Source organism: Petaurus breviceps, unplaced genomic scaffold (genome assembly GCF_028583685.1).
Source record: "Petaurus breviceps papuanus isolate PSGF00001 unplaced genomic scaffold, PetGlider_PUasm1.0 126, whole genome shotgun sequence".
NCBI classification, from domain to species: domain Eukaryota; kingdom Metazoa; phylum Chordata; class Mammalia; order Diprotodontia; family Petauridae; genus Petaurus; species Petaurus breviceps.
In genome coordinates, this window is record NW_027185655.1 from 42,801,382 (window position 1) to 42,825,832 (window position 24,451).

Genomic DNA, 24,451 nt, shown 5'->3' on the forward strand with positions numbered 1-24,451 from the left:
ATAGATAGATAGATAGATAGATAGATAGATAGATAGATAGATAGATACACAGATAGATGCATAGATAGATACATAGATACACTGATTATGTGGTGCTAATCAAGTCCTTTAAGTTCCATGCCTCCAGGCTACCCTTTAAGACCACAAGTTATAGTTTCAGTACAGATCTGCTTTTGGGAGGTGGGAATAGAAGGGAGTAGAAAGGTAGGGAACAGCAATGTCTATGGAGCTATTGTATGCCGGGGACTTCTCCAAGCATTTTATTGAGATGATCTCATTTGATATTCACAGCAATCCTTTGAGGTAGGTGCTATTATGATCTCCATTTTACAGTTGAGAAAACTGAGGCAGCAGGTGGTGAAGTCATTTACCCAGACTCACACAGCTGGTAAATGCCTGAAGTCACATTTTAACTCAGATCTTCCTGATTCTAGCTCCAGCACTCTATCTACTGCATTGATGAAATCACAGATCACAGTTTACAGATTTAAATTGAGACAGGACCTTTCCATTCCATCTCAACATTTTATGGATAAGAAAATTGAAACATGGGGGGCAGCTAGGTGGCGCAGTGAGTAGAGCACTGGAGTCAGGAGGACCTGAGTTCATATCCGACCTCAGACACTTGACACACTTACTAACTGTGTGACCTTGGGCAAGTCACTTAAGCCCAATTGCCCTGCCTTCCCCCCTCCAAAAAAAGACCCCCAAAAAAGAAAGAAAATTGAAACATATAGAGTTTAGAAGACCTGCCCTAGATCAAACAGTTAACAGGTATTTGAAGTGGAATTCGAAAGCATATTCCTAATTCTAAGTTGTTTGACTCTTCTTCCCATGTACATGTAGACTAGGGATATTTGTGTGTGTGCATGTGTGTATAAACATATGTATGTGTACATGCATACACATGTGTGTATATATACACCCACTTGTGTATGTATGTTTAGTTAAGTCCATGTGTCCCTTTCAATAATAATATTTAAATAACTCAAGGAAGTGCTAATATTTCAATAAGAGGTTAGTGAAAATAAAGTTGTAATTTTTCCCCCTTCCAAGTTCATGAACTACCTGAAATCTATCCATAGACTGCTGCTTAAGAACTTCTGATGTTGACTGTTACTTCACATTTTCACATGATCTTCTCTCCACTTTTCTTGGCATACCTGACTTTGACAATCTCTCTTACACCACTTCTCATAAGCAAGCTTCCAATGAAAATAGTCTGCAGTCTATACACAATCACCTTTCTTTCCATTGCCCTTCAGACCACATGTAATTTTGATTATCCTGAGATCATGGTATTCCATGATTCATAGACAAGTAGAATCTCCAGAAGATGATTTCAGTGCACCAGCACTTAGTATTAATATAAAACTCAAAAAGACTCAGCGAGTAAGAGCACTGGCTCCAGTGTCGGGATGACCTGGGGATCAAATACGGGCTCAGATACTTAGCACCACACCCAGAAATAAATGGCCATGTAACCTTGAGCAAGTTACTTAACCCTGATTGCTTATTTAAAATAAAAAAAAAACTCAAATAGAAATGGAACTCTGAAGCTTGCATATTAACTTAGAAAACCACAAATGAACATTTTTTATATTATAGTGTTTTAATGTATTTTGTTAAACATTTCTCAATAAGGTATGCACATTTTAAGCTACTTTGAATTACGAATTTGTCAGACTGTTTGCAGCTCTCTGGTCATGAGTTTGACACCTCTGCTTTAAAGATCTGTAATTTTATTAAGTTGGTATGTCCACTGATATAGCTAACAAGTCTTTCATATCTAATAATAATTGCTAATATTTCAAAGCAATTTGAAGTCTGCAAAGGGCTACATATACATTATATCATTTGTTTCTCACAAAATCTCTGTGAAACAGATGCAGTCATTTAGTCAATCGACTAGCATTTATTAATCACCTACTATGGGCCAAGCACTGTATTAATTGTTGGGAATATGAAGACAAAACCAAAAACAAAAACAAAACAGTCCCTGATCACAAGAGGTGGAGATAACATTCAAAAAATAAAACAAAAAATATGTACCACAGAAACACAAGAATAATGTGTGTGTGGGGGGTAATCTCTGAGTTAAAGAACTAACACTGAAGAGAATAGGGAAATGTTGGGAGTCAAGAAATAGTATAGCAATATTTATTAACCTCACTTTACAGATGAGGAAACTGAGGCTCAAGTAGGACAGACGATTTTCTTATGGTCACATAGGCAGTAAGTCTTAAGATGGATTCTGAACTCATGTCTTATTAATGATAAATTCAATAGTTTCCCCATGATATCATTTCTGCCTCCATATGGTCTTCACTAGTGGCTGAAAAATTCATCATCTGAATTATCTTAATTCATTATTTGAAATCAATCTGATGAACCTCAAATCTCAGGCATGTTGGGGGTTTTTTGTTTGTTGGTTTGTTTTTGCTGGGTTTCTTACTCAGAAATATTCCAACTTGGTAGAATTGTAGTAAAATTCCTCATTCCTCAAATTCTAGATAGAAATTTTTTTAAGTTGTTGTTTTTATATGAGCAAGCCATGGTTTGGAGAGGCCAATTGAATGGCAGCATTCATCTACTGTCCAATTAAGCTCTATTCACTAACACTTTCAGAGAGCTTAATTGGATAAATGAAGAAGGAAAAGGAAGGGAAATTATACTGAATTGCAAACTGTTTCTAAGTGCAAGTCACTATAATCTTTCAAAAGTCTAAAACAGAATACATAATCTTTAGATATGGGTTTGAGACAGTATGGGATAGTGGAAAAATGGCAAATTTGGTGTCAGATGACCTGGGTTCAAATCCTGGCTCTGTCACTAACTTCCCATGTGACGTCAGACAAGTCACTTAACTTCTCTGGGTCTGTTTCCTCATCTGTAAAATAAGGGAGTTGGATGAGATGACCTCTAAAGTTCTTTCAGACTCTAAATCTTAATACCTTATTGCCTAGTGGTCTACTGTGAGAAGAAGGACCATGGTGATGATGAGAACATAATGAAAGTCTTAGAGACAGTACTGAGAGGGAGGGGACACTAATACAGTGGGGTATATATAACTTGCATAATTTACACTGAAATGGGATAGCTTGAAATGAAATTATCCATTTGTGGGAGAAAACATCCAGGGTTTCCACTAGCATAGCTTTGGAGACCCCAAAGTGACTTCGTTCCCACAGTGAGCCATGAGAATCCTTAGTCAGGGAGCCTTCAAACTTAAATGGAGAAGAGTAGGAGAATATTGTTGGTGACAAAATTAATTTCTGTGGCATGGGAAGTACTAAAGTTACCACACAGTTTCCAAAATGCAATCCAATGCATCTTCAGTCTATCTAACTATATCTATATCAATCTATCTATAGACTCGGCACCTTTTCCATTATCTATAATTACCCATAGTATATATAGTAATGACCAATTCAATGGGCTGCCCACCTAACTGCATATCATAATGTATTCATTTCTCACCCACTTTCCCCCCCCCCACTTTGCATGGCTAGATTGATCCCTTTTTATTCAATGGGTTGACCATGAAACCACATATTTTTAATCTAGACACATACATTTCTCATCCCCCTCACTTTTTTTTTCCAATTTGGATAGTTGGGTTGATCCCTTTTGAATGAATATAAATCTTACAGAAGCAACTGGAAATCTCTGTTTTTACCAAACTTCAGGCAAACTTTGATTGGGAAACCCTCCTTAAAGTCTATTAACTGTAGCTGCCATCTTCCAGGTGGCAAAAAGCAAAAATAAGCCAAAAAAACCTCTCTTGGTTAACTGATGGTAATGATGATATGGCTATTCTTCCCACTGGGACAGCTACTTGGCCAAGTGACATTTTCTCCACCAAGCATAAAAACAACCAAATGCCAGAATGCCAGACAACCAAATATCACAAATTAGGATACCCTTAGACCTTGACAAACACATTTGCATCTCTGTCAAATTTCCTTCTAGGATTTCTCCTTGTATTTAATAATTGAATTTCATTAAATACAGATATTTTAACACATTAAAATATTTTAAATTCTTATAAACCCATCTTTTTACTTTCAACATTCAAATCAACTGAATTTAAAAATACTGAAATAGCAGGTTTGATTTAGATTCTCCAGCTGTTGGGTGTGTTCATCTTCCATCTCAAAGTGCTCTTGTAGAATGTTAGGTACCATTACATGTCTCTCAGAAAGAGACTGATCATTAGTCCAAACATGAGCTAGTAATGGGCATTTTATTTTTCCAGCTAAAGAAAAGGGACAATTAGTTATGGGATGCTTTGATTCATTAAAAAAAGTTTGCAAATGCCACAAAATGTCACTAAAATAGCTTCTCACTGTATTCTATGCCCTATTTAGGGCATGCCAATTTTGTTCCCAAAATAGAGATTTCAACTATACATTCTCAATATCTGTGTTGGGAAGTTGGTTTCCCTGGGTATTTTGATATTCAGAACAGATTGTGCAAATTTGCTTGCATACAGACACACGAAGGGAGTATAATATTTTAAAATTTCCCCTCAAGTCCTATGCCAATGCCTCATTTTTGCACATAGAGGTGACCCTGGGTTCTTGAGGCCTAAAGCAATGGAGAACAAGTTCTAGTAGGTCTTCTAAAGTGGGAAACATTTCTAGTACTCAAACAAAGGCTACTACTTGAACTATATCTCCTTAATCTAAAGTCCAGTCTTAGCTAAATTTAGGGAAGTTCATCTATAGAAAGTGGATCATCAGGGGTGGCTAGGTGATGCAGTGAATAGAGCACCAGCCCTAGAGTCAGTAGGACCTAAGTTCAAATCTGGCCTCAGACACTTAACACAAAACTAGCTGTGTGACCTTGGGCAAATCACTTAAACCCAATTGCCTTACCTTCCTCCCTCCAAAAAGAAAACAAAAGAAAATGGATCATCATCAGATGGTGAAATTTTGTGATCAAAACAATTCATTAAACAATCTAATAGAGTGTAAAAGGATTGTAACTTGCAATGATGATGAGAGGTCCCACATTAATTAAAATGTGAATCTTTTAAGCACTATAATATTAAAGTAATATATTTTAATTTGAGTTCTGCCTCTTACTTTTTACATCATCTGCATTTCATAATATATCCCCCTCTTCCTCCTACCAGAAAGCTATGCCTTATAACAAAGAAGAAAGAGAAATTCATCAAAACTAACCAATATATCCACCAATTTTAACATTATATGCAGTGTTCCATAACCATAGTACCCTTTGGAAAGAAGGGAAGGAAATGAATTATCATCTCTCTTCTTTGAGAATAAGATTCCTGGTTTTAATTTTGAAACATCCAGTTTTGCTGCGATTTTTTCACATTTATATTGTTACAGTCATTTTGTATATTTTTTCCTGTTTTTGCTTTGTATCAATTAACATATCTTCCTATATTTTTTCTTAATTCTTTAGATTGAAGTAATATTTTAAAAATAAAATACTATATGGGGATGGCTAGGTGGCGCAGTGAATAGAGCACTGGCCTTGGAGTCGGGAGAACTTGAGTTCAAATCTGGCCTCAGACACTTAGCAATAACTAGCCATGTGACCATGTGCCCTGTCTTCCCCCCTCCAAAAATGCAATAATAATAATAAATAAATAAATAAATGAAAAATAAAATGCTGCAATAAGTTCACAGTTTTCCTGCAAGTATAGGTCACAATTCATCTGTATCTTCTTTGTTGTTGCTGTTTTTTGTTCTTGTTATAGTTGCTTGCCATACCCTTTGACTCCCAGGCTGGAAGTGAAATGGCCACTCTCAGGTCTGATCCCAATACTGATCCACATGAAATCTTGAACCTATTCCATTTCTGACATAGGCCAGTTTGCCCTGCCTTAGAGGGGCCTCCACTCTTGGAAGACCACCACATTAGCTTGGGATTTAACTTAGATTGACTGTAGCCAAGTACTCCCAAGCTCAAGGGATCTACCAGCCTCTGCCTCTCTTAGTAGCAGGGAGTACGGTGATGTACTGCCTGCAGATGGTTCATCTCTACCTTCTTTAAAAAAAAAAAGTTTTGTCAATGCCTTTTTTTTTCTTCCAGTTATTTTGCTCATATATACTCTACCCACGTTGATCTTCTCTTTGTTACATAGAAAAACAATTACAGTAAATCAACCAAGCAAAACAACCTCCTCTGATAATGTATGAAACTTTCCATACCTGAATTGTCTTCACCTCTCTGCCAAGAGAAAGGAAACATATTCCATTTATATAATAATAACTGGCTTTATATAAAACTTTAAAGTTTATGAATTGTTTTACACAAGCTAAGTCTTTTGATCCTCACCAACAACGTGGTGAAATTGGTGCTTTTATTATTCCTAGTTTATAGATGGGAAAACAGAGGCAGTAAGAGGTTAAGTGACTTGCCCAGGGTCATATACTTGGTAAATATCCAAAGCAGGACTTGAACTCAGATCTTTCAAAACTAGCATCCTGTCCACTGTGCTGTTTCTCCAGAACCAAAACTGATCATTGCAATTAATTTGAGATTAGCTGTCATAAATATTGTCTTTATATTATTCCAGCCATTATGTGTGTGGATATGTATATATTTATATATGCATTATGTATTAGGTGCTTTATGTATATATGTATACACACACACACACACACACACATATATATATATATATAAAATCTTTTTCTCTTGAATTTGTTTTCTCTCCTCTCTATCAGTTTACAAAAAATATTCCCAGTTTTCTCCAACTTCATTGTATTTCCTTCATCACAATAATATTCTATTACATTCAGATACTACATATTGTTTGACCAGCTGGCCTCCAAGATGTATTTGAGGTTCCAGCATGGAGCCTTGACTTGATAATGCAAAATTATATGATACTTCCCTCGACATTCAAGTCAGCAGGCTACTGTTCTGCCATTTAAAGCCTCCATAGGTCACTGAGATGTTAAATTCCTTGCCCAGGCTCACACCCTCAATATGTGTCAGAAGGTAGATTTGAACCCAGGAATTCCTGTTTTGAAAACTGACTTTCTATACACTAGATTGCCCTGAAAACCACAAAGTTCTGACTTCAGGCAAAACTTGGGAAAATATGGCAAAAAAAGGACTTTTTTTCTTCATGTGGGGCAAAAATAGTTGGGGATACCCCTCTCTCCCTAGTTATGAATGCTCTGTGTCCAGATACAGATTACCTAAGGGAGGAGCAAATGCTTCAATAAAGCTGTTTGCAGAGAAAGGCATTTTCTTTCCTCATTCCTCCTGGGAACAAAGTGCTCTAAAGGTAAGACTTCTCCAAAGAAGAAGTTATTTCTCTTGACCAAGATACGCTGTCTGAGGAATAAAGGCACTTTAGCCTGAGAGCTAAAAGGCAGCCTCATAGGTGGAATGAGAGTTAAATTTGGGATCAGATTTGAACTTTGGTTCAAATTCCAGTTCTGACACTTGCTGGTTGAATAACCTTAGTTCAATCGTGTAATTTTTCTGGGTCTCAGTTCTTTACCTTAAAATTAAGGGGATAAGACCAGACTTAGAGTTCCTTTCTAGCTCTTCATATATGAGACTATGGGTGCCAAGGATGAGATATCCCCTGATTCAGGGAGAGGAGGGAGTAAAAGGGAAGGAGAAGGTTAGTTGACAAGGTATTGTCTGAGAAGAGTGAAGGCTCCTGGGGCACTACATTCTCATCTCCTGAGATAAATTGTGCTGGGAAAGAAGGCATGACAATCATATATGACAATTCATTCAGGCATTCCCCAACAAAGTTGTATATAGTAACAACAATATTGTTTTAATAACAACTTTGAGGGAATAAGTCATTTTTACTATTATAAATACCCAAATTAGCTACAGAGGGCATATGAAGGAAGATGCTATCTGTATCCAGAGAAAGAGCTGATCAATAGAAGTATGTAGAGAATGATTTTATAAATATATTCATGTTTGTGTCTAATGGTAGCTACCTCTAGGGCAAGGCGTAGGCAGGGGAGCTGGGGAGAGAAGGAAAAAGAGGGGGGGGGGAGAAAGTTACATGATAACTTCATTATATTCCTTAAAAGAAACAGCAAGTTGTACATAATGGATTAGCAACTTCATATACAATCACCTTTTTTCCTATTCTACATGTTATGGAAATACTTAAGTAAATGCTTTCTTATGTTTAGAATAAGATAAATAAAATGAAAGAAAAAGAAAGAAACAAGATGTAGACCCCCAGCTTTCTGAGAACAACCTGCAACCCTACTCCTAGGCCTAACAGCTGCCTTATTTTGCACCCTTCTCCCCAGTTTGTACTACCCCTAATCCTTTCGGGAGTATCAGCCAACAGAGAGCCCCAAAGGGTAGAGATATGTCTCTGAATCAAAAATGGAAGGGAGTTTCCCCTTCCACATTGGTTCCTAGGACAAAACCCTGGCAATCCCACCCTAGTTACTGGTTTGTTTGTTTTGTTTTGTTTTTTCTAGAAGTAGCAGTCCCATATAACACCTGAAGTTTCCCAGATGTTTTCACAAGTTGAGCTGCCCTGCCTAGATGAGAAAGTTATATGCTGGGCCACCACCTGCCTTTACTAAAAATAGTGGGAAAGTATTTTTTCTGATAGCTCAAGGAGATTTTTGGGAGATCCTGGGGAGTTAGCATGCTAAACAGAAGATTCAGCGACTCCAACAAGAGAAAAATGTTGCCAGCTCCAACAAAGCCCTTAGTCAAAATTTCAAATGAAATATGGCTGCCCTGGTGGAACAATTTAAAGAAAGAAAAATGATCTTAGCTACTGCTCCCTCCACACCTATGTGTACTGTACATGCTTTCAGTCCTGCCTCCCAAGCACCTACTTGCCACCAAAAGTCATCTCACTATTAATTATATTTCCCAAACAGTCCTGTCCTATGGGATCAAGGTAGAGAGTACTGCAGAGGGTAGCTCAACCTTGGGTATAGTTGTAGTGGGAGAAGAAACCCCCCAGTCTCACAGAGAGACCTGTCTGGGATCCCACAGGACTTGGGACTGGGGGGGAAGGGTAGCATGTCCTTCAGGGAGAGTGATGGGGATCCTGGGTATGGGCCATGTGGGAAAGTGATCTTGGGGGACAGCCCTGTTGGAATATGTATGGCCTCTGAGAGTTTAGGGCTAGTGTCAGCCCTGGGTGACAGAGTTTCCCTTGGGCTCTCACCCTATTGTTCTCATATGTGTAGACTCATCCAGGGCATGGAGTTGCTTTCTAGGTATTGTTCCTTAGGCTATGTTTGTAGAACTTCCCTCTGCTTCCAGCTGCTGGCTTCATCTGGAGTTAGACACTTCTGGATTGACAAGTGGAAGAGAATATCATTCTAACCAACCCCCTCATTGTATGTAAGAAGACTGAGACACAGACCTTCCTTCCCCCATTAATAGAGCTAAAATTTTTACCTCTGAACTCTAAGATAAAAAGAGGCAATGTAGACACACCTGTCTTCTTTGGGGGAAAATTCAAACCTAAGTCTTCTCACTCCAAATTCATCATTCTGCTGCACCATGGTGGGAAATGGGTGAGTCTGTGGCCACCTCTTTTTTAGTTTAGAGCTCATAAGAATAAACTCTTTTAATAAGGGAAACCTCATGACATATCTAGTATGAGAGGTCCTTCACACACTGTGCATGAGAGTTGGGGTTAAAAACAGCAACAACCCCAGCCTACTTTCTATTTATAAAGAGATAAAGTTTCCTGAGGCACAATGAATAGAGTACTATGGTTGGAATCCAGGATACCCAAGTTCAAATCCAGTCTCTTTAGACACTTCTTAGCTGTGTAATCCTAAGTCACTTAATGTGTCTGCCTCAGTTTCCTCCAATGTAAAGTGATGATAATTATAGAACTACCTTTTAGAACTTCCAGGGTTGTTGTGAGAATCAAATGAGATATTTGTAAAGTCTTTAGTGCAATGTCTTGTACATTGTAGGTGAGGTTGTTTGTTGGTTATAATTTTGAAACTTTCAGTTTTGCTGTTATATACATCTCATTTTTCTCTGAATTCATCGGATTGGAGTAATATTTTATTTTATTTATTTTTTTCTTGCCATAAAGGAATTTATTTTATATTGGGAGTTATACCATAGACACAGATACTAACAAATATGATTATTTAAGGCACATGAGATGGGCTTTGAAAAAATTCATTGGGATTAGGGCTCCTCTGACCCCTCTGAAGCCAATAATTTCTATAAATTGCAAACTTCTCCAAGTCAAGGGCCATTCCTAATGTACCCAGCCTTCTTATATCTTACTCTCTTCCCTGCTCCCATATAGTTTTTGATCCAGTGACCTTGGTTCCTTGCTATTCCTCAAAACAAGACACCCCATCTCCAGATTCTGACCAATTGCACTGGCCATCTGCCATGCCTGGAATGCTCTCCCTCTTCATCTCTGCCTCCTGGTCTCCTTCAAGCCTCAGCTGAAGTCCAACTTTCCCAAGAAGGCTTTCCTTAATGTTAGTGGCTTTCTTTATTTTATTTTATTTTTTTTATTAATTTGTTTGTTTCCTTTTAGTTTACAGGATTCAATTCCACAATTCCTTGAGTTTCACATTTTGTCCCCTTCCCTCCCTCCCCCCCCCAAGCGGCTTATAGTCAAGTATAGGATCTGTAAATACTTTCACATTATACATTAGTCAGGTTATAAGGACAGATTGTACCCTCTGGAATGAAAAATGGTAAAGAGGACATAAAACCAAATAAGAGAAGGAAAAAGATCAGGTATTTTGCTTCCACCTGGATATAAACTTAGTTCTTTCTAGTTCTTTCTCTGGATGCACATATTTCTCTCCATCATGATGAGTCTTTTGGGATTGGCTTATATCACTGCATTGCTGAGAAAAGTCCAGTCTATCAAAGTTGGTCATCACACATACGTTGTGTCTGTAATTGTGTACAAATTTCTCCTGGTTCTACTCCTCACTCGGCATCAGTTCTTTTAAGCCTCTCCAGGTAAATATGAAGACTGTCTGCTCCTCGTTTCTTATAGCACAATAGTACTCCATAACATGCATATACCACAATTTGTTCAGCCATTCCCCAATTGATGGGCACCCCCTTAATTTCCAATTCTTTGCTACCACAAAAAGAGCTGCTATAAACATTTTTGTACATATGGGTCTTTCTCTCATTTCTATGATCTCTTTGGGATGTAACCCTAGGAGTGGTATTGCTGGGTCAAAGGGTATGAAAGTATTTATAGCCCTTTGGGCATAATTCCAGATTGCTCTCCAGAAAGGCTGGATCAGTTCACAACTCCACCAGCAATGCATTAGTGTTCCAATTTGCCCACATACTCTCCAGCATTTGTCATTTTCCTGTTTTGTCATCTTAGCCAATCTGACTGGTGAGATGTGGTACCTCAGAGTTGTTTTGATTTGCATTTCTCTAATCAATAGTGAATTAGAGCATTTCTTCATGTGCTTATAGATAGCTTTAATTTCTTTCTCTGAAAACTGCCTGTTCATATGGAGTAATATTTTAAAAATAAAATACTACAATGAGTTCATGATTTCATTGCTGTTAGTGCTCACATCCACACATAATAATTGCAATCATTCCATATCACAATAGCAAGTCACATTGTGTTTACTGTCCCCTAAACCCATTCCCTCCCCAATCTTTACGGGTGAATCACTTTCTATTCTCTGCCTCCCCCAATTTGTGCTCATAGCATGACTCTTCCCATGTAAGTCAACCAAATGCTTTAGTCTGTTGAAGGATAATGATTCTGTCATTCAGTGTTTTTACTACCCCTCCCATATTTGTTTCATCCACAGATTTGTATATATATTTTTTGAATGGGTAGCAAATATTTGTAGGGGCTCTTTTATAGTGAAGGATTGGAAGCTAAGGGAATGCCCATCAGTGCAGTGATAGCTTAGATGCCATCTATGAAGGTATTGGAATATGAATGTGCCAAAGATATCCAAAGGGATGATTTCAAAAAGAGCTGGGAGGCCTTATATAAACTGATGCAAAGTGAAGTGAGCAGAACTAAGAGAATAAAGTATACAATAACAACAAAGTTGTGAAGAAAGATGACCTCAAAAGACTTGAAAATTCCCATTAGTACAGTAACCAACCATAATCCTAGTGGCCCAATTATGAAATGTGTACATGCTTTTTTATGTATTACTTGACCTGGGGCCAAGAATGTAATTTTTTAAAATCATGTAGCAATGTAAGTCTATTACTAGTAAGTATTTAGCCATAATTCTAAATCTCTGGAAGACAATACTCTTTGAAAAACATTGGTCTGACTCATCTCACAACATCTAAACTAGTAATAATAGCTACCAGATTGGATATGCCAAATGGAGTGGGGCAGTGTGTTGATATGGCATAATACAGGTATATGGAAGTCTGTGAATGTCCACGCCAGAGAGAAGCTATAGTTCGGGGATGAGCTCTGCTTCCATGAAAGCCCTGCCTCAGTTAGCCAGCTTCGTAGCATCACATATCAAACACTGTAGATTTTCAGTCTTGGCATGGTACCTGTGCTAAACATATCTAAAACTGAAATCAAGCAATTAAAATAATTTATTAAGTACCTACTATGTTGTAGGTTGTTAGGATACAGAGATAAAAGGGAAACAGTCTCCTACCCTGAAGGTATTTATAGTCTTCTCACTTCCCATATTCATGTCATACTGCCCACATTTTGCCCATTATCTTCATCTCCCTGCCACACAAATTGTAGACTCTGCCCCCGTGAAACTGGGTTCTATTAGATTCTATTAGCGTTTACTTCTTATTTTACTGAACCAGATTTTCACACCATTCATTGTCCTTCTCCACACCTCTTGTCTCCTGTGTACCACACCTTCCCCTTTTCTACTACCCTCCCCCTTTTTTTGTATTTTTTCCTCCATTAAAATGTAAGGTCCTAGAGGGCAATGCCTATCTTTTGCATATATGTGTACCAGATCCTGAGCAGAGTGTATGGCTCATAGCAAGTTCCTAATCGAACTATCTATCCATCTCTCTCTCTCTCTCTCTCTCTCTCTCTCTCTTTCTGTCTCTGTCTGTCTGTTTCTGTGCCTCTGCCTCTGTCTCTATCTCTCTGTCTCTCTCTCTCTCTGTCTCCGTCTCTCTGTCCTTCACTTTCTCTCTCTGTCTCTCTCAGAAAGGAAATGAGTATATCCATATCACATGGTGTCTAAGTATCAGACACTGTAGTAAGCTTTACACAAAGTAGATAGCTGAGGAAGGAAGAGTTTATCAGGAAGTCTGATGTATCCAGCCTTCAGAGATTAGTTTCATCTTTTCAAATTTCTCCTCCTCTGAACCCAGATCCCATCTTGTTGGTGGAAGTTGCCTTTCTCCCACCCAAGAATTTACTTAGCGTTACTATGCTCTGGACCTACCCTACGTTGCACTCTTCATCTCTTGCATAGCAACAAAGTTGCAAAAAATGTCATCTCTTTCAGTAAACACTATCTACAAAAGCTTCTCACTAATGTATGCTATTTACCATGACATCTCTAGTCCCTAGGGCTTTTGACTTGGCTGTTACTTTATGCACACACAGCATTAAAAATGAACAACCCACAATATTAAACTCCCCAAGTCCCTGAAATAATTTTCATAGTGAAAGAGTAGCTCATGTGATTCTTCACTCCCTGAAAATCCATGGGGAAAATAAGCAATTAGGTATATAGACTCATGTATTAAAGTCATGTGTGCATTTGAAATGCAGAAAAAGCGGTAATGGCAACAATTAGACCTAACGCTGAGAGTCGATGTTAGAACTCTTGATTTTTTTCTCTTATTAGGTAACTCCAAATGAAAAATGGAGAATATTTCAAATGATTTATTGTTTTATTCTTAATTTAGCAAACAAAAAATTAAAGTTTAGAAAATCTATTATATACTTATCCATTTTTTAAATAAAGAAAATATGAAATCATGAATCTCTCTTAGCGATAGCTTGCTTTATTTTTAATTGTATAATAATTTCAACATATAATGCTCAAAGTGGTCCTGCTTGTCTGTGATTCCTTTGATTCTCTTTAGTGCTTTTTTGGCAGCTAAGCTGACCATCCTCTCCTTCCCTCATCTTCCACCTCAGCTCCACCAATATTGAAAACAAAAATATAAACAAAATTCTTGTAACAAATATGCATAATCAATCAAAACAAATCACCATATTGAAAATGCATGTCTCATTCGGCACCTTGAGCCCATTAGCTCTCGGTCAGGAAGTGAGTAGCATGCTTCATCAATGGTCCTCTGGGTTTACAGTTTGTCATTTCTTTCTCTCTCTCCTTTTTTAAATTAAATTAAATTAAATTAATTTATTTTTAAAGCAATTGAGGTTAAGTAACTTGCTCAAGATTACATGGCCAGTTATTTCTGGGTGTGGTGCTAAGTATCTGAGCCTGGATTTGATCCCAGGTCATCCCAACTCTGGGGCCGGTGCTCTTACTGTGCTACCTGGCTGCCCCATGGTTTGTCATTTCATTAATTAGAATTCTTCTATCTTTCAAGGTTGTTTTTCTTTACCTTGTTGTTATTTTTTTAAATTGTTCTCCTGGTTCTGTTCACCTCATTCTACATTAGCTCATACAAGTCTTCCTAGTAGCTGAAATCATCCTTATGGTCATTTATTTTGACACAATAATATTCCAACATATGTGTATATACCTTAGTTTTTAGGGGTTTTTTTTGTTACGAAAAAGAAGAGCTGATATATATATATATAATTTTTCTTTGTTCTTTTTGGGTATAGGTCTGTTAGTGTTAGAGTCAAAACACATGTGTATAAATGACTTCAGATTGTTTTTTAGAATGACTAGATTAATTCACAGACCTACCAACAGTGCATCAATACATACATGTTTTTCCTAAACCCCTGTAGTATTCATTATTTCTTTTTTCTCATCTTTTCTAATCTGATGGATATAAGATAGAAGCCTAGAGTTGTTTTCATTTTAATTTTCCTAATATTCAAGGAGCTGGGGCATTTAAAAAATACAGCCATTAATAGCTTAGATTTTTTTTGTCCTTTGAGAAATAGAATATTTTCAGTGTTGAGCAAAGGAATATAGGTTCTGATCAACCTCATCTGCTTATTTTATAGTAGGAATTATCTTCTTAAATCACAGTAGTGTTTGATGGGCAGCAGACATGGCAAAGTTCAGCTGAAAACAGCAATCATCAGGAGAGCTGACGATGCCTTCCTGCCTCTTCCCTAACCCCACATTACTGCATTAGAGTGTATTGGTTACTTTACTCTCACTCATGGCATCAACATTGCAGCTCAGTTCTCTAAGACCTTCTAATCCAGACAAGAGCAAAGACTCTCTTGCCGGGCTGGACACTATCCCAGGAGCAAACCCCCACCTACCTCTCTGTTCACTTCTATGATCAGCCAAGAACCTGAGCTTCACACACCAGACTTTCACTTCCAGCCCAGGATCAGAACCTGAACCACCAGTTGTTTCCTTTTTTGGTCCTCAAGAACCCAGCCCAGGACCGAAAATAGAGTGATCAGATTTCTTGCTCTTGACATCTCACATAAAAGAAGAGCCATTGAGATCAGGCTCAGCTTCCTTTCTTGCTTAAGTGTTGCTCTCTGACATTTACAAAATTCTTCTCCCAGTCAAGGTCGTACAGAATCCTTCACTGCTTAAGTAAAACCTATCTCTTCTACCCTCTTCCTTCTGGGAAGGCTCCATTTTCTCTTATCCTCATTTATCTCGACCTTAGTACTTTCAAGGCTTAAGTAAACACTGCTCAAACCCTCCATTGTGCCCACTAGAACCCATTAGCAAAGTAACAAGGAGTATTTTGTACTGAATTTTCTCATCATATTTCTGTCATCTTTTATTACACATATGTGAAGAAAATACCACATCCTTCATCATCCTCTCTAATAGGAGAAACACTTTTTATTATGCCTCCTAATATATGTGTGTCAGTATGTATGTATATATAAACACATATATTTATTTGTGTATAATACATTGACAATACAGTATATAATACATATAATGTATTGAGAGAAATTATTATTTCTCTCTTGTATTAATAACTAATTACTGAATCAGGACCAAGGTTTTTCTCCTTTTCTGCTTTCTCATCCAGAAATCAACCAGTATGGGAAGTCTTTCCCAAAGTCAGTAACATAAATTCTAAGTTTAGGTTAGTGGATGGATTCCTGCACATTGGTTTACTCAGACAGATCTGGGAAAATGTGGATTCTCCCCTTTTTCTTTTTTTCTAATTTTTTAAAAAAATTTTGAGGCTATGAAATATTGTTTTATTTTTTTAATTAAATTTTAAATGTTTATCAATTTCCCATAGGACCCCTTCTACCCATAAAAATGTCTCTCATAACAAAGTACAATTAAGTAAAACAAACCAACACATTAATCATGACTGAGAATATATCCCTAAAATCAACACCTTTAAGGCACGACTTTACTTTTTAAAGAAGTGAGGCTCACAGTGCATTCTTCAAGAATCGAAGGATCATTCAGTTCCTGCTGCAGCATCATGAATGCATAGCATGGCTTCTTTATGAAGATGTCGACATTTGTCATCCCTAGGTAGAAACTCAAAATTCTCTTAGGCACTGGTCTGCACTACTTTCCCAAGCATTTATATCATAAAAACAGTTCAACCAGAGGAAGTTCCAGTAAATTCCCCAGGGAATTTACAAGAGGGAATCAGTGTCATTCATCTAGCGTCCATATATCCTAGAATAGTACCTGACATGTGGAAGTTTCTTAACAAATGATTATTTTATCATTCATTATTATTGATTTTATTATTATTATTGATCAATAACTGACTAATTGATTCAATCCACATTAAGTCATTTGGAAGATAGAAATGTGATATATATTATAAGGGAAAACATCAAATTTTTTTTGTTATAAGGGGAAAACAACAAAAAAACGAAGAAAAAGAAAAGCTTAAACATCTATTCAAAGTGCTTCAAGACCAATTTTATAGCTAATGTATACATTTCATTCATTGTGTGAATATAAAGCCTACTAGTAAAATGACATCCTCACACTATTAATAGAGTACTTCGACTGCAACCTTATCTTATATCTGTAGTCAAGCAGCTTTGTAACAAGTATGGTATAATTAGAAAAGGGCACTAGATTTGTCTGTGACTTATCTGTGTGACCTTCAGCAAATCATGCTATCTTCCTGAAACTCAATATTCTCATCTGTAAAATAGGTATAATAGAGCTTCCATGATACCACGATAGTACCCCTCTACTAGGAAAGTGGTACTGGGTTTCTGTGCCTGTATTACTCAAACATTGGGCAGGTCCAATGAAGTCAGAAAGGCTTCAAATACTGGTCCAGTGACATCCTGCATTATCTGAAGACTACCTTAACTAAGTTTGAAAAGGCTAATCAGGAGAGGGCTGACCATTATGTTTTTTTTTTCTTTTGGCCACAGCAATTCATAAAATTGTACACTAAGACTTAAAGAGGAGAGGGGGGTGGTAAATGCAATTGTGAATATTTGAAGAATTGAAATACTAGACATTTGGTCTCCAAAGACAAAATATTTCCTCCCCTCAAGAAGCTGACATTTTACTGGATTCCAAAAAATTTCTCTGATCGTGCCTTTATATCAACCTTACTAATGGCAATCTTCTTTGTTTATTTTTCAAATGCATTATTAACTTTTGATTTACATCATTCATTTCCACCAGATTTTGAGTTACACATTTTCTCCCCATTTTTCCCCTACCCACCGCTCCAAAATAGCAGTCCCACAGTAGGTCCCCTCCTCCAATCTGCTCTCTCCCTTATCTTCTCTCATACCCACTTTGACTTTTCCAGGAGGGCATGGTGGATCTCTATGCCCAAGTCAGTGCCTGTATATTTAATTTACCAATTACATTTAAAATAGTATTATTAATAGTATATCTATGTCTATATCCATCTATCTATATATCTATATACATGTATATATGTAAATTTAAACATTTGATTTTAAAACTTTGTGTGTTCCAGATTCATTCCCTTCCTCCCTTGTTATTGGCCCTTACTGGAAAGATAAGCAGTTCAGTATAGGTTGTACATGTGTAGGTTATGCAAAACATTAACATAGTTGATATATTGTAAAAGACTGACTATATTTCCCTCCCTCCTATCCCACCTTCCACTTGTTCTATTCTCTACTTTGATCCCATCACTTTTCAAAAGTGGGTGCTTCTAAATTCCTTCTCCCCCCCGCCCAGCACACCCTCCATTCCATCATATCCCTCTCATCCCCTTCAACCCTACTATCCTGTAGGGTGATATACCCTATTTCATGTGTATTTCATTCCCTCCCTGAGCCAAATTCAATGAAAATACGTTTGACCCATATCTCATTGCCTTCCTATTCTTACTGTCCATTGTAACAATTTTCCCTTGCCTCTTCTATATGAGATAGTTTACCCCCATTCTGTTTCTCCCCATCTCCTCTCATTATATTCCTCTATCACCTCTTAATTTCACATTTTAAGTATCATCCCTTCTATCTATGTCTACCTGTAAACATATATACACATATTCACATATATATTCATATGCCCATATACCCTCCAATATAGACACACACACACACACACACACACACATATATATATATTCCCTTCAACTATTTTCATACTGAGAAAAGTTTCATCAGTTACAATTATTGCTTTTCCATGTAGGAATGTTAATCATCCCACTTTGATAAGTTCCTTATGGTTTCTTTTCCCTGTTTACCTTCTCATGATTCTCTTGCTTCTTGTATCTGAATGTCAAATTTTCTATTCAAATCTGTTTTTTTCATCATGAATGCTTGAAAGTCCTCTATTCCACTGTATGACCATATTTTCCCCTGAAACATGATACTCAGTTTTGCTGGGTAGGTGATTCTTGGTTTAATCCCTGTTCCTTTGCCTTCTAGAATATCAGACTCCACCCCTGAGATCCCTCAGTGTAAAAGCTGCCAGATCCTGGGTTATCCTGATTGTGTTTCCACAATATTAAAATTGTTTCTTCCTGGCTGCTTGTATTATTCTCTCCTTGATCTGGGAATTTTGGAACCTGGCTGCAATATTCCTAGGAGTTTTCTTTTTGGAATCTTTTCTCAGGAGGTGATCAGTGGATTCTTTCAAGCTCTATTTTGCCTTCTGGTTCTAAAACATCAGGGCACTTTTCTTTGAGAAATTCCTGGAGGATGATTTCTAGGTTCTTTCTTTGATCATGGCTTTCAGGTAGTCCAATAATTTTTAAGTTTTCTCTCCTGGATCTATTTTCCAGGTCAGTGGTTTTTCCCATGAGATATTTCACATTGCCTTCTATTCTTTCATTTGTTTGGATCTATTTAACAGCATCTTTATTTCTCATAAAGTCATTAGCTTCCATTTGCTCCAATCTAATTCTGAAGCCATGATTCTCCTCATTGAGCTTTTGAGATTCTTTTTCCATCTGGCAAATTCGGCTTTTTAAGGCATTCTTCTCCTCATTGCCTTTTTGAGCCTCTTTTGCCATTTGAGTTAGTCTATTTTTAAGGTGTTATTTTCCTCAGTCAGGCTGTTGACTCTCATTTAATAATTTTCTTGCATTTTTCTTCATTTCTCTTCCCAATTTTTCCTCCGCTTTTCTTGTTTGCTTCTTAAGGTCCTCTATGGCCTGTAACCAGCTCGTATTTTCCTTTGTTGTTTTGGTGCAGGAGTTCTGACTTCACTGTCTTCCTCCTGTTCCATGTTTTGATCCTCTTTGTCCCCAAAATAGGAGTGTAATATTGGGCTCAAAAGTCAAGTAATTGAGTGACAACAAGAGCAAGCAAAGAAAGTACAGCAGTCAAACTTTAGATTCCTTTTATGAGGACAGAAGGATCAAAGCATGGAACTGGAGGAAGACAATGAAGTCAGAATTCCTGCACCAAAAGCTTCCCAAAAATATGAATTTTTTTACAGGCTATAAAGTAGCGCAAGAAGGATTTTCAAAACCAAGTAAGAGAAGTGGAGAAAGAAAATGGGAAGAGAAATAAGAATGATGCAAGAAAATCATGAAAAGAGAGTCAACAACCTGACTAAAGAAAATAACACCTTAGATCTTTCAATTGTGTTCGCAGCCGCAGTCGCAGCCGCCGTGGCTCTCCAGCGCTAGGGCCGCCTCTCGCTCTCCAAGCCCAAGCCGAAAGAGAAGGGGGGTGTAAAAGGAGAAGTTTTCAGGAACATGGCTCGTACCAAGCAAACTGCCTGTAAATCCACTGGTGGTAAAGCCCCCAGGAAGCAGCTCACTACAAAAGCCGCTCGCAAGAGTACGCCCTCTACTGGAGGGGTCAAGAAACCTCATTGCTAAGGGCCAGGTACTGTGGCTCTCCGTGAAATCAGACGTTATCAGAAGTCCACCGAACTTCTGATTCGTAAACTTCCCTTCCAGCGTCTGGTGCGTGAAATTGCTCAGGACTTCAAAACAGATCTGCGCTTCCAGAGTGCAGCAATTGGTGCTTTGCAGGAGGCAAGTGAAGCCTATCTGGTTGGCCTGTTTGAGGACACCAACCTATGTGCTATCTATGCCAAACGTGTCACAATCATGCCAAAAGATATCCAGCTAGCACTCCGCCTACGTGGAGAACGTGCTTAAACTCCACTATGATGGGAAACATTCTTCATTCTCAAAACAGAAAAAAATCTCTTCTTCCTGTTATTGGTAGTTCTGAACGTTAGATATTTTTTTCCCATGGGGTCAAAAGGTACCTAAGTATATGATTGCGAATGGAAAAATAGGGGACAGAATCAGGTATTGGCAAGTTTTTTCCATTTTCATTTGTGTGTGAATTTTGAATATAAATGCGAGGACATAAAGCATTAATGTGGTCAAAAAATGTTTCCGTGAACAAGTTTCAACAATTCAACTTTATAACAATTATAAATAAACCTGTTAAATTTTTCTGGACAATGCCAGCATTTGGATTTTTTTTAAAAAGTAAATTTCTTATTGACGGCAACTAAATGGTGTTTGTAGCATTTTTATCATACGGTAGATTCCATCCATTCACTATACTTTTCTAACTGAGTTGTCCTACATGCAAGTACATGTTTTTAATGTTGTCTGTCTTCTGTGCTGTTCCTGTAAGTTTGCTATTAAAATACATTAAACTACAAAAAAAAAAAAGAAAAGAAAAGAACACCTTAAAAATAGACTAACTCAAATGGCAAAGGAGGCTCAAAAGACAATGAGGAGAAGAATGCTTTAAAAAGCTAAATTTTCCAGATGGAAAAAGAATCCCAAAAGCTCACTGAAGAGAATCATTTCTTCAGAATTAGATTGGAGCAAATGGAAGCTAATTATTTATGAGAAATCAAGATACTATTAAACAGATCCAGACAAATGAAAAAATAGAAGCAATGTGAAATATCTCATTGGAAAAACCACTGACCTGGAAAATACATCCAAAAGAGATAATTTTAAAATTATTGGTCTGCCTGAAAGCCATGATCCAAAAAATAAGAACCTAGAAATCATCCTTCAAGAAATTCTCAAGGAAAATTGCCCTGATATATTAAAAGCAGAGGGCAAAATAGACATTAAAAGAATTCACCAGTCACCTCTAGAAAATGATTCCAAAAAGAAAACTTCTAGGAATATTATAGCCAGGTTCTGGAGTTCCCACATTAAGGAGAAAATATTACAAGCAGCCAAGAAGAAACAGTTTGAAGATTGTGGAAACACTATCAGGATAACACAAGATCTGGCAGCTTCTACATTAAGGGATAGAAGGTCTTGGAATATAATATTCCAGAGGTCAAAGGAGTTAGGATTAAAACCAGGAATCACCTACCCAGCAAAACTGAGCATCATGTTTCAGGGGAAAATATGGTCATTCAATGAAATAGAGATCTTTCAAGCATTCTTGATGAAAAAAAAAAAACAGAGTTGAATAGGAAATTTGACATTCAGAAACAAGAAGCAAGAGAAGCATGAGAAAGTAAACAGGGAAAAGAATTAATAAGGAACTTATCAAAGTTGAACTATTTACATTCCTACATGGAAACATGATAATTGTAGCTCATGAAACTTTTCTCAGTATGAGAATAGTTGAAGGGAATATAAACATGTACATATATATGTATACATATATATGTGTATATATATATATATATATGTGTGTGCCTATATCGGAGTGTATATGGGCGTATGAATACATATGTGAGTGCGTGTATATATGTGTACAGGTATACATAGAGGGCACAGGATCAACTGAATAGCATGCAATGATATTTAAAAAATAAAATTAAGAGGTGAGAGAGGAACATAATGAGAAAAATATAGGGAGAGACAGAATAAGGTAAATTATCTTATATAAAAGAGGTAAGGGAAAATTGTTACAATGTAGGGGAAGAACAGAAAGGCAAAAGGGAATGGGTCAACTTTACTCTCATTGAATTTGGCTTAAGGAGGGAATGATATACACACTAAATTGGATATCTTACCCTATAGGAAAGTAGGGGGTGAATGGGATAAGAGGGGGGATGATAGAAGGGAGGGCATATTTGGGGGGAAGGGTAATTAGAAGCACACATTTTTGAAAAGGGACAGGGTCAAGGTAGAAAATAAAACAAGTGGGGGGTGGGATAGAATGGAGGGAAATATATTCAGTCTATCAAAATATATCCACTATGGAAAAGTCTTGTGTACACATGTACAACCTATATTGAATTGCATACCTTCCCAGTAAGGATGGGAGACAAGGGAAGAAGGGAAAGAATCTGGAATTCAAACTTTTAAAATCAAATGTTTAAAAAATATATTATTATTATTATTATTTATTATTATTATTTTTACATGTACTGGGAAATAAGATATACAGGCACTGGGGTATAGAGATCCATCTTGTCCTACTGGAAAGTTGGAGGAGGAATGGGGGAGGATATAAGAGACAGCAGATTGGGGGAGGGGGTATTTAGTGGGATTGATGTTCTGGGGTGGTGGCTAGGGGAAAGATGGGGAGAAAATTTGTAACTCAAAATCTTGTGGAAATGAATGTTATAAACTAAAAATACACATAAAATTTAAAAAAGAAATAAATAATACATGTAGAGTTGGTACAGAAAGATAAATATATAGAATGATAAGTAGATAAGCAGATGGATAAATAGATAGGTCAGTGTAATGGTAATAGAAATATGAAGATCTTCCCTGCCCCTTAGCTCCTTGATAGGCTTAAGTGAATATGAGAACCTTCCTTGATTTGAAAATATACTCTGCCCCCAAAAGGCTGAATGTGGTTACATGGAGCCTGTGGCAGGAGGTTTGTTTTTCAGGAACTTGTTACTTTGTGATTGGGCAGTGGGTCAAGAGGGTTGTGACATTCTCTGATTCAGGAGAAGGCTATACATACACTGATGTGAGGTTTTGCTTTGGGGCTTACTTTGGGAAGAGTTGTGTGATTTGACCAGATGACACTCTGGGCAGCCGTTGAGCTCCCCAGCTTTGAAAACTTAGATGTTGGTGCTTCCCTCTCTGGTAACTGACTAAGTATGGATGTAATGGTCAGACAGCTGGGGGCCCTGTCTGCTGATCTGTTTCTCTGCCTGTCTTTTTTTGTCCGCTCATAACTTTTGTTTCTATTCTCTGAAGTTTGGGGTGCTGACCTTTTCCCCCTGAACTAGATAAATGATATATGTTTGATTAAAGTAAGATAGTTAACTGCCCCCCCAAAAAAAGAGTTAAGTACTGTGTCTGGCATATAGCCACAACCTCCCTTTCCCTTTCTTTATTCTAAGAGACTTTAATACACATGCTAATATTCACTCAAAGGCCTTGGATTCTCACTTTCTCAATCTGCTCAATTCTCTTGACCAATAGTATTTATTCATCCCATCTTAACCATATAGAGAATGTCACATGTTGATGTCATTATCATTCTCAAATGTTCCACTTCCTTGATCAAGAACTCAGAAATTTTTCTGTATGAACATAATCTGTCCTTCCATCTCTCCCTATACCTTTCTCCTTCTAAAACTATTTTTCTTCTACATCGTGATCTTCAGTCCCTCTATCCCTTTATGCTCTGCCAGAAAACACCTTCACTTTCTTCCCTTCCTAATCTTGAACCCATAGTTAAACAATTCAGTGTTACATAGAACCTTGAATCCATTGCCACTTATCTTATTACTGCATATATCTTGCCAAACCCAACCACAAGGTCATTTCTACCATCTGCTTCTTCCTTTTTTTCTTTATATGCTGCCAGTAGGAGCTAGAGAAAATTACCCAGTGGAATTAATTTCTGCAAATTTCTGTTATCTAATCTCAACTGGCTTCTCAGGGCTGCAAGGTGTTTTATTTTTTTTTTTTAACTTTCTTAATTTCTTAATCAACCAAACTGACATTGCCCATTACCTGCTTAGCAGAGAAACTTGCCACATAATTAACTGAGGAAAAAAAAAGAGAATTTACCACAAGGTCCTCTTCTTTATTCTACATC

General features: G+C 37.3%; 1 pseudogene; it reads left to right on the top strand.

The window, feature by feature from the left end:
• The first annotated feature begins 20,062 nt into the window (after positions 1-20,062).
• Positions 20,063-21,148, top strand: LOC138166987 (histone H3.3A-like; annotated as a pseudogene).
• Positions 21,149-24,451: the final 3,303 nt, after the last annotated feature.